The 11,981-nt window shown below is 37.0% G+C and overlaps 1 non-coding gene across 1 annotated transcript; it reads right to left on the minus strand.

Moving 5' to 3' along the window:
• Positions 1-1,952: 1,952 nt before the first annotated feature.
• On the minus strand, positions 1,953-2,034 carry TRNAS-GCU (transfer RNA serine (anticodon GCU)). Its single transcript has one exon. It is a non-coding gene; the product is annotated as a tRNA-Ser (tRNA).
• Between the last annotated feature and the right edge of the window lie 9,947 nt (positions 2,035-11,981).

Raw genomic sequence — 11,981 nt, forward strand, 5'->3', positions numbered from 1 at the left:
AATATGAAGTTGTAAGAGGAAAGCACATAAATTGAAGGTAACACAACCCATGGTTATCTAAATAAAGTTTAACTTATTATTATTATTTTAAAATGAGTTAATGGTAAAAATCAAAGTTAAGAATATATGGAGTTGAAATTTTAAATTAATAAATTGTAAATAGAAGTGTTGTGAGTGATAAAACATAATCACAATATCAAGTTTTTGTAAGAGAAAACTTAATCAAAGTTTGCAAAATGTGAACCATAGATATCTCTTTGTGCACTAAAAAAACAAAGGGCATAAGGAAATTTCACTATGAATCTTTAAAATGAGGGCCCAACATAATATAATGTCTACATCATATAAGGGCATAAAAAGGCAAACATGAAGAGACAAAGACTTGTTAGGAGAAATGAGGAGGAAACATGATATGCAAATAATAATTCACCATACTAGTGTATTAAAAGTGTCACATAAGTTATCAAAAAATAACAAGGATGCTTCCATTGTAGTGTGTGGCTATGATTGTTTAGTTACTTAAATAAATAAATTGCAAGTCCCTAAACAAATTTACATTTAGATTGTCCCCTCTTGAAAAACAATAAAATATAAGAAAATAAATGTGAAGATAACTATGTGATGGCACACATGTCACTCGAAAAGGAGGTGATCATGATCGATGTGGTAAATGATTGAGATTATGTATCAACTATATTTGTTTCATGAAATGAAAAAAGTGGTAGTCATCCTCAAAATTGATTTCAAATTCGAATAGTATCTCGTTTTACTTACATATATTTATGATATTTTGATTTAATTCATAATAAAGGAAGAATATGCAAATCATTTATATTTTTGTTTTGTAGATATTGAGAGAGCAAACATTATATCTTAAATGGAATAACAAACTTATCAAAAACCTCTTTAAGTACTTATCTTTAATTTAATTTATTGATGATAAATCTTTTCAAGTATTTCCTCGTGATTTATGAATAATAAATGGAGTAAATTATCAACCCTAATTATAGAGCCTAATCAAAGAATCAAATTAATCACCTCCCCAATTTTAAACAACAAATCTTATGTTTAACTAATCACTTAATCCCACCCTTAAAATAAAATACAATTTTTTAAAAGGTATTAATAATTTGTAAATTCTTAAAATAAAATACATTTTTAAAATTTTTAAGACACAATAACTTGATCATAACTAATTCAATATCCCACCAAATTCTGAGTAAGATATGAAGTCATAAATAAAAATATTAGACATTTAAATACATAAATATAAATATAAATATCTTTACACTAAATTCATAAAGTTTTCTATCCCACCCAATTCTAAAATATGAAGTCTAACTAATTCAATATCCCACCAAATTCTGAATAAAATATAAAATCATAAATAAAAATATTAGACATTTAAATACATAAATATCTTTACACTAATTTCATAAAGTTTTCACTCTATATATAAACTAGTTAATGAAAAAGCCAACACCAATACTTTTAAGATTATTAACAAAATAAACTTCATTGTACATCTAAATAAAATCATAAACCTCTTTACACACGATTTCCATTTAACATTGTCTCTCTTAAGTAAAAGAAAGAAAAATCCATTTAGCATTGTGTTAATTATAATCCTGCATAACTTTAAGTGGTTTCAACAAAACCTTCTTACCATTTAACATTGTCTCTCTCAATTAAAAGGAAAAAAAAATCCATTTAGCATTGTGTTAATTATAATCCTGCATAACTTTAAGTGGTTTCAACAAAACCTTCTTACCATTTAACATTGTCTCTCTTAATTAAAAGAAAGGAAAATCCATTTAGCATTGTGTTAATTATAATCCTGCACAACAACTTTAAGTGGTTTCAACAAAACCTTCACACCAGTTTAAACTCTGGAGACACTGGTCGCCTTGGGAGATTCAAACTCATGGACGTGATAAACAAATGTAAAAATGCGTCGCCTGAGAGATTCGAACTCTCGCGGGGAAACCCCATGTACTTAGCAGGCACACGCCTTAACCACTCGGCCAAAGCGACAGATGTCTTTTCTACATCTACGTAAAATAATATATTCCCTTCTTGACCTAGTAAATAAATATTCAAACTTGCCATATTCGTCTGACTGCTATTGTCTGTTTACGCTATGTTTGGCTACGTAGCGGAAGCGGAAGATAGGATTTTCTAGTATTTTGGGGTTTGTTTCTGTATTTCCTCGTAGATTTCGCATCATCCTTTACAATACATTGATTTTCTATAGCATAATGGAAAATGCAAATATCAAAGCATGTGACCATCTCTATGTTTGGTGTTTGTTGGTAGTAATATTTTTTTCCATTTTAAAAGTTGCGTTATTGTTTTATATATATATATATATATATATTTTCAAATAGTGGGAAAATCGATAATAATTTAGTTGTCAAATCAACAATTGGGACATTTATCATTGGTTGCTATTTACTAATGTAAATTAATTATCGCTTTTATTTAATGAAAATCACACCATTTGTAATTACACATTGGTGGTCCATAAGGGGGCAGGTTTCGCTCTAGCTAGATGCCTCTGACTCTTGGGTCGTTAAATATTTTGTTACATCCGAGGCAGACAAACTCTTACTCACACACATGCAAAAACAATTTTAGGACATACTCCATACTTCGGTCACAAACTTTCTTGAAATTCACATGTATTTTTTGTGAGTGATAATATTTTTTCAATAAATATTCTCCCATCTTTTATATACATATAAATAATTTTTTTTTTTAAATCATCTAGAAAAAGTATTATAAATATTAAAAAAATGCATTAATATATCATCAAACATTGTAGGTTTCAAATCTTGTTTTATGAAAGTTAATCAAATTATTTTTTTCGAACTAATACAAGAGATTTCCATTAATATAAAAGATTGTACATTGATATCCAATATACAAGCCTTGCAAGAGATAGCAATTTCAAGCCTGCAGTGATCATCAACATGCAAGGCATCAAGCGTTGGCTCTTCCACAAACTAGAACATAATAACTTGAGTGTCGAACAAAACATAAGGCATACGTGTAAGTGAGAACCAAAAAGACCAACACCCCAAGTTAGTAATGCCAAAATTGAAACAACAAACTTGTAGACGAGAGCACCATGAATCCATCCACCAGACTTTACTTGAAACCAACAAAAATAATGGACAAAGCAATTTGTCAAAGTCGTTTCCCGTAACCAGCGAGTGTCGCGCAGTAGCCATGAATCTAAACCATTGTGAGGAGAGAGGTGATGAGAACCAATCAACTAAATCCATGAGCGAGAGTCATAATGGCCAAGGAGATATTGAAGACCAACCAAGTACTATCTCACAGTACCATCACTATATTTCTTGACCAGAAACATGAAGAATAATTGATACTATAGATACTCCTGGAGAGAAGACAAAAAAATTCAAAAGCATTCATCATCGTTAATATGAAGAGATAACTGTGAAATTTTTAGGATTATCAATAAGAGGATCAATAGTGCCTCCAGGAGGGTTCGACAGGTCCCATGAAGTTGAGTCTGACACCACATAACTTTCCACCCTACTTAGACGAACATCAATATCACCAAGTCAATAACAAATATTCCTTAGATGTCGTTTAATATCCTTCTCCCCGACAAATATTTTATAATTGTCCACTTGTTTGTCTCTTAAAAGCATGCGAAGAAGAACATCCAATTGCTGGTGAACCAAGAGAGAATGTAGAAAATACAATCTCCTCTTCCCGAACCTTCCTAAGTCTAGGAGCCATTGTAAACCATTGCCTCCAATTTCTGAAACGAAAAAGTAAGGGTTTTCTTCAAACTACTGCGATTCCAGTTGGAAAATTTCGTTTCGTATTTCCGGATGGACAAAATCAAAATATGATGCAATAGATTCCCAAGCGAAGAGTCTTTGATGTTGAGGACCAAAATGGATAGCTCCCCCTCTTCGACTTGCCTACCTTTGACGAGGAGGCATGGTACTTGAAGCTAGAGGGTAATTCCAACCACCCAAAATAGGGCCCAAGCCAACTAAAAAACATATAGATTACATACTAAATCAGGACTGACAAGGTAGAATACTAACAAGTCACCCCCCCAACACCCCTAACAAATTTAAATATCAAATGAAATGGAGACTTCACTACACAATAAGGGCATAACCCTGGTGACACTTTTAAAACCATACTCACAGTGCACCATGCTTAAAGTCCACTAACTGCACCTATCCAGTAACCAACACTCAAAGAAAATAACCAACAGAGGCGTTGAATCAGTATATCGAAATGAAGAAAAACAGAAGGAAATACCAATTGAGAGTGCAAAATCCCAATTCCCCAAAACAATAAATAACCTAGAATTGTAGAAGGGGACATAGCCTAATACATATAACTGATTGAACACCTCTATGTATAACTATAAACCGTCACACTAGTACCAAGATAGAGAAATTATGAGGATACCAACAACCACATACCAATACGAGACATGGAAATGAGATACCTGCAGAATCACGAACCTAGAGAGTTGAGCTGGAAAGAATCACCACCAGTTCAAAGAACGACTTGCATTCTGTAGTGTGGACGAATAAAACAAAGAAAATTGATTGAGCACAGTCAATAACATAACTAAAATTCTTGAAGAGGATACCCTTATAACACCAAAGCGTGAAATGCGACCATCAACCACAAAGCAAAGGTCAGTCACTCCCAATCCCTCGAGATTTACTCCACCAAAATCCCTGAAGCAACAATGACTTCTACCAACTATTAGCTTTACTATGCAGCGCTGAATTTCTAAGGTTAGAAGGAAGCACGACCGTTTGGCTGTGTCTAAAGGGGGCTCACATTTGGTCATTTTTTCCTTTCTTCCTTCACCTCGTTCACCTCTAAAACTTTCCCATTCCCTAAATAAACCATAAAACCCTACCCATATGCCCTCATGCGCTCATAAAACCCTCATCGCTTTCCCGCCGTTGATCATTCCCCAAAGATCTAACGGCCCACATCGCACTCGATAAAGTGACCCGTTCGACCATTTTCCACCGTCAGATGAATCTTCGCCCAATCTGATGGTCTTCACATCCATTGCGTCGTCAACTTGACTAAGTGATAGCACACGACGAGAGTGGTTTTTCTCTCTCATCCACCGCTACATGTCGATTATTGAATGGAATCGCTTGGCCCCGGGCATTTACCACTTAGCGTCTGAAAGAAGTGCGAAGAAAACCTTTACCGCCCTCGCCCGTTAAATGCCCATGCAACTCGTTTCACGATGACCGTCTGATCTGTCTGCTAAAGATCCAACGGCCCTAACACACCCCGCTCCCACCTTGGCCAATAACCTCCGTCAAGCCATCTCCACTGTTCATTTCCCCGATCTAACAGTCATACTTCTCCCTCATCCCAACTGTTTGTGTACTCATGCATCCCATGTCCTCGACCATTCTGTTGCTCGAAGAAGGAGATGACCAACTCTGCCAGGATCGGTTACAATAATATCCTCAACAACCATATTTAACATAAAGCATGGCCAAAGGAGAAAAGGACACAACATGACTCTGTAACTGAATTTATTGGTCATGGATTCCACCGGTACGAGCACTCCCACTGCTTAAAGGACAACACAACACCTGAACAGATCGGATTCACCCACCGAAACAAGCAACCTTGTTCAGAGACTCCATCGGGTGGTTAAATGCAGTTGGTGGTCAATTATGACCCTTCCATACCTAAACGGCCAAGTGCCATAGCATTGTAATCTTATAAATATCCAGAAGTAAGATGTAATCAGGGTTGGCATTTGATGTAAGGTTCAACTTCTGGAGACTGTAGACATTTTGTCACTTGCAGTGTCTCATCTTCATTTTCAGCAAATACAAACTTCTTTTGTTGTTAATTGCTCACTATCCATTTTCCTCTGTTTTAAGCTTGTGTCTGATATGTTCTGTTCTTGACCTCTTGAAGTTTAACACTAGATAGATGTCATCTTATGTCTGTGTTAGAATCTTGAATGCATCACTGAATAAGTTGCTCAGGTTTCTTTCTATCTAATGCAGGGGAGCTATCATCCTGTCTTTGCATTAATAGATTAGATTTACAGGTTTATTACTAGTTGCAGTCGGCCATCACATGGACTTCTGTATTTGTTGGTGTGGTTAGTATTTTCCATATTCACCTAATATCTAAAACTGTGAGCATTGGTGGTCTAAAGCCTTGTAGTCTGAGGGTGTTCATGCATGTCTGGAGTGAAACAAAGTAGAAGTGGTTATCTGGCTTGAACCAAACCATCATTCCTTCCATTAAACCTGCAACAATAGTTGAATTTATATGTTACCAGGCATCTTCGAGCTACAACCTAGGAGAGTTTCTTGGAATCCTAACATAATTGGCGCTGTTGCCAGGGAGAGGAGATTGAAGCTCAGCTTCCCTGGGAGAACGACACAGATCCAGCTTTGATGATAGACAAAGCTTGGACACATTTTTGGTTGTAATCATCTATCTGGCGACTCTACTAGAGGACTAACCTTTTGGTGACTCCACATCACAGTTCTGGCTCAGTTTGTGAGACATACTCAGAGAAATCCTCAGAAATCACCAGCTGACCCAGTACCTGACCCTGAGAAGATTGTCAAGTAGAGAAAGACATCACAAAAAGGAGCATCAAGATCAGGTAAGCCTAAACAATCTTATGTATCTCTGCAAGAAAGGCTTGTAACTGAGCATGCACATGTTGAAAATATAGAGCTTAGCACTATCAGTGAAGAAATACTCTCAGAGATTCATAAAGATCCTTGTTCAATAAGTTCCCCTTTGGATCTCAGTCCAAAGGAAACCACCCTTCCATCCACCCTAGTCATGGCAGGCCCACAAGCACCCACCAAAATGGAAAGAATCATAGCTACTAGGTATGGACCCCTGGTTTTGCCTATTCCTTTAAATGCCATGTCTGCAGGAGAATATCAGAAATACGTGCCAAAGTTCACTGGTACAGAGGGAGTAACAGCTGAAGAACACCTTGAGTCTTTTTATAGTTACGCTGATAACATAGATATCAGTGAAGATGATGTGTGGATGAGAGGATTTGTCCAAAGCCTTGATGGAGAGGCTAGAAAGTGGTTCAAAGAGCTAACCCCTAGGTCTATAGTAGACATTGAGGCCTTAGATGATGTGCTCCTAAAGCTTTGGGGGGATAAGAAAGATCTGCTTTACTATCATACTGAGTTTGGGAACTTACAGAGGGAAAATGGTGAGTTGTTGTCTGATTTCAATAAGAGATTTAACCACATGTACAGCAAGACACCAGCTGAAGTGAAACCCACCCCTAACTCTGCTAAGCTCACCTATGCCAATGCCTTTAATTCTTATTTCTGTCTGCTATTGAGGGAGAGAATATGTGCTTCTTTGGCTGATATGCAAGATGCAGCTCCAGAAGTAGAATAAAACATCATGGCTACAGAAAAGCTCAAAGGTAATGCTGATAGAAGAAGATAGAGGGGTGAGCCCTCATCATCTTCAGATCCCAAGATCAATAAAATGGCCAAGATGATAGAGTCATTAGCCTCTAAAGTTTTCAAATTAAAGATTGAGCAGCATTCTGGGAAAGCAAGGGTTCCTAATACCTTTGCTCTTCCAAATCCAAATCCATATAGAAGAGCAAATGAGCAGTTGCAGATTTTGCAAAGAAACAAAGATGCCAATGAAGACCAAAGGGCGAAGACCTCGTTCCAAAATGCAGTCATGGAAGAAGAGCATTTTGAGGAAGATGATGAGATCCATTGTATGGAAGACAAAGGTAGCGCCACCTTTTTAACCAATCTACCGATGATAAGTCATTATTCAATGACCAGATTAGCTAAGAATGGGATGGTGCAGCTGTTCTACAAATGGTAGATCAACACCAATATAATCTGAGGTCTATGATGAATAATGTCAAAGAAACTCATGTTCATAAAGCTATTGTTCCTATAGAACATCAAGCCAATAAGCAGAAGCAGCCAACAATTGATCCTATCATCCTCAAAGCTCCAGCCATAGAGGTAAGATGCCTTGACAAGTCCCCTTCTTCTTTCAGTTTTCAATTAGAAATTTATAAGCCAAGAATACCTATGCCTCTGATTGAACCAGTGAAGAATAAGTCCCTTAAGAAATCTATCCTTGAAGATCTTGAGCCTAAAACCATCCAAGCTTCCACTGACTATGTGAATTTGCAAAATGACCAACCAGCTGTTATTCTCAGCCCAGTGATAAAAAAATGTGAAGTCAGCTCCCCATCATCTTATGTTCCTCTGTCTGTTCAAGATAAAGTCCCTCATAATTTCTCCCTAGGCATTGAAGCCAGCCATAATTCAATGCCCAAGGTTGACATGGATAAGCTTAGTCTTGATATTATGAAGCCTGCCCAGTTGACCTCTACACAGCCTGAAAAGGTAGTTTGCCAGATCACAGAGGAAGAAGGCCCACAAATTTGGGACACCTTCTTGGATGGGGCTTGTTCTAAGAAAGCTACAAGATCAGGTGAAGTCTTTGTGTCCCCCACAATACATTGATTCATCATTTATATTAATTGTTCAGGCCACAAATGACACAACCGAGTACACAACAACCCTTATTATTCAGCAGGTGTACAAATTCTTCCATGAAAAACATCCAAGGATGAGAGCATACAGAGAGGGGGTGAAATATAAACCATCTCTACCTGATAAGGTCAAATGCCCCAAACTTTTTGAAGTAGGTGATCAAATCAACAGGCTTTTGCAAGACTTTGATGAATTGGCTGATGTGCACATTAACCAAGAGAAAGAAACCTTTCATAGAAAGGTAAAAAGGGTAAATTCTCAGTATGGTGACTTTTTCTCAAATGGGGTGCACTGAAGGAAAAGAAAGGTAGGGAAATCCTACAAAATTCGATGCTCTATAGACAGAATCATCTGTCATATCTCAGGTCCAGGAGAACAATACTTTCATGCTGCAAAGTCTGGAAGGAGAGATAGTTTTTGGTGGCCCAATCAATGGGTGATTTTTGAAAGTTTATTTTGTTTAAGGCTTTTAGGCCTTAGCATTGTAAATATGTTCTTTTTACAAGTTTTAGTGTAGGCTTAATTAGACTCCATGCCCAATGGAACACTAGGAAATACTGTTGATCTTATTTTTGTATGAAAGGCAGTGGCCTACGGTTCTTGAAACCTCACAGGGAGGCTTTCATCCCCAGAAGGAGCAAATGTTAGCTCTGCTATGCAGTGCTAACTTTCTAAGGTCAGAAGGAAGCACGGTCCGTTTGGTTGTGTCCAAAGGGGGCTCACATTTGGTCATTTTTCCCTTTCTTCCTTCACCCCGTTCACCTCTAAACCTTTCCCATTCCCTAAATAAACCATAAAACCCTACCCATATGCCCTCATGTGCTCATAAAACCCTCATCGCTTTCCCACTGTTGATCATTCCCCAAAGATCTAACGGCCCATATTGCACCCGATAAAGTGACCCATTCGACCATTTTCCACCGTCAGATGCATCTCCGCTCAATCCGACAACCTTCACATCCATTGTGCCGTCAACTTGACTAAGCGATAGCACACAATGAGAGTGGTTTTTCTCTCTCATCCGCCGCTACATGTCGATTATTGAATGGAATCACTTGGCCCCGGGCATTTACCACTTAGCGCCCGAAAGCAGTGTGAAGAAAACCTTTACTGCCCTCGCCCGTTAAATGCCCATGCAACTCCATTTCACGATGACTGTCCGATCTGTTTGCTAAAGATCCAACGGCCCTAACACACCCCGCTCCCACCTCGGCTGATAACCTCCGTCGAGCCATCTTCGCTGTTCATTTCCCCGATCCGACGGTCATCCTTCTCCCTGATCCCAACTGTTTTTGTACCCATGCATCCCACGCCCTTGACCATTATGTTGCCCAAAGAAGGAGATGACTAGCTCTGCAAGGGTCGGTTACAGTAATATCCCCAACAACCATATTTAACATAAAGCATGGCCAAAGGAGAAAAGAACATAGCACGGATCTGTAATTGAATTTATCGGTCATGGACTTCACCAGTACGATCACTCCCACTGCTTAAAGGACAACATAGCACCTGAACAGATCGGATTCACCCACTGAAACAAGCAACCTCGTTCAGAGACTCCATAGGGTGGTTAAATGCAGTTGGTGGTCAATTATGACCCTTCCATACCTAAACAGTCAAGTGTCATAGCATTGTAAACTTATAAATATCCATAAGTAAGATGTAATCAGGGTTGGCAATTGATGTAAGGTTCAACTTCTGGAGACTATAGACATTTTGTCACTTGCAGCGTCTCATCTTCATTTTCAACAAATACAAACTTCTTTTGTTGTTAACTGCTCATTGTCCATTTTCCTTTGTTCTAAGCTTGTGCCTGATATGATGTGTTCTTGATCTCTTGATGTTTAGCACTAGATAACTGTCATCTTATCTTTGTGTTAGAATCTCGAATGCGTCACTAAATAAGTTGCTTAGGTTTATTTCTATTTAATGTAGGAGAGTTGTCATCCTATTTTTGCATTAATAGATTAGATTTACAAGTTTCTTACTAGTTGCAGCCGACCATCACATGGTCTTGTGTATCTGCTGGTGTGGTTAGTATTCTCCATATTCACCTAATATCTAAAACTGTGAGCATTGGTGGTCTAAAGCCTTGTAGTCAGAGGGTGTTCATGCATGTCTGGAGTGAAACAAAGTAGAAGTGGTTATCTGGCTTGAACCAAACCATCATTACTTCCATTAAACCTGCAACAATAGTTGAATTTATATGTTACCAGGCACTTCTGAGCTACAACCTGGGAGAGTTTCTTGGAATCCTAACACCAACAATAAACATAAGAAGGGTTTTCACACCCAATCCCACTACACTCTCTACATCAAGAAACCAAAGGTAGCAAGGTGAGGAGGATTCGTCACCTCCACTGTGCTTCACCACGAAATTCCACCACCCTAGCTATGTTGCATTCATGTTTTTAAAGCAATAGGATGTAAGTTGATGAACCCGAGACTGTTTACCATTTTGTGCCACGCCATGTCCGGAAACAAACAAGTGGGAGCCCGTAAAGTTGTTCGTCATTGATGGCCATCAAAGATTACACCCCCATTGGGGTTAAGAAATGAGATAACATTTAAAATGAAATGATAAAACTATCAACAAATACAAAAAGTAGAAATAGACATTAACTATCATGTTTGCCTTTATGTGTTTGTCAAGGGCGGGGCAAACACATATATGTGCTGTTGTGAAATATGTGAAGTAAAGATTTTATTGTTGGGTTATTATGACGATAATTAACATCTATAAATATTAATTTTGGTTTATAGAATTTAAAATTAAAAAAGAAAAAAGAAAAATATATTGCTTTATTTTAATATTTTATTTTTATGTTCTAAAAGATTCGAGAAACGTTTTCTTACATTTCTATAGTTTTGATTAGTTAATGTGTTAGGAAGGTTGGTAGTGTTACAAGTATTTGAAATCGAGATTCATTGTAGGTATACACAACATTTTAAGAAATCATTTTTGATATTCCACCTTTTAGTATACAAAGATGTTAATTTTTTCACTTCAATGTGTTTTAGGAATTGTTTAACATCGTATTTCATTATGGAACTCATAAGAGTTCATTCTTTATTTAGCAATATTGATTTCATTTTTTAAGCTAGTTATACAGATATTGCCAATATTTATATTGGAGTTGATGATCTATTTGTAAGACCTTAATTATCTTGTCCTTGTGATTCATAAACTGTCATGGATATTCCACTGCAGAATTCATCACAACAGATATGATAATATTATATTAAATATCTGAGATTTACACTATTACAGTTTTATTAAACTTTAATATTTGTAGATTTAACTGTAATTATTGCATGCATGTGAATGGAAATTATGCAGAAAAGTATAGAATGAAAAAATAAGCTCTCACACACACATAAGACACAAGATATGCTCTCTGG

Source organism: Pinus tabuliformis, chromosome J (assembly GCF_031772625.1).
Source record: "Pinus tabuliformis cultivar Carrire ecotype Pingquan chromosome J, CPIR1, whole genome shotgun sequence".
Taxonomy (NCBI): Eukaryota; Viridiplantae; Streptophyta; class Pinopsida; order Pinales; family Pinaceae; genus Pinus; species Pinus tabuliformis.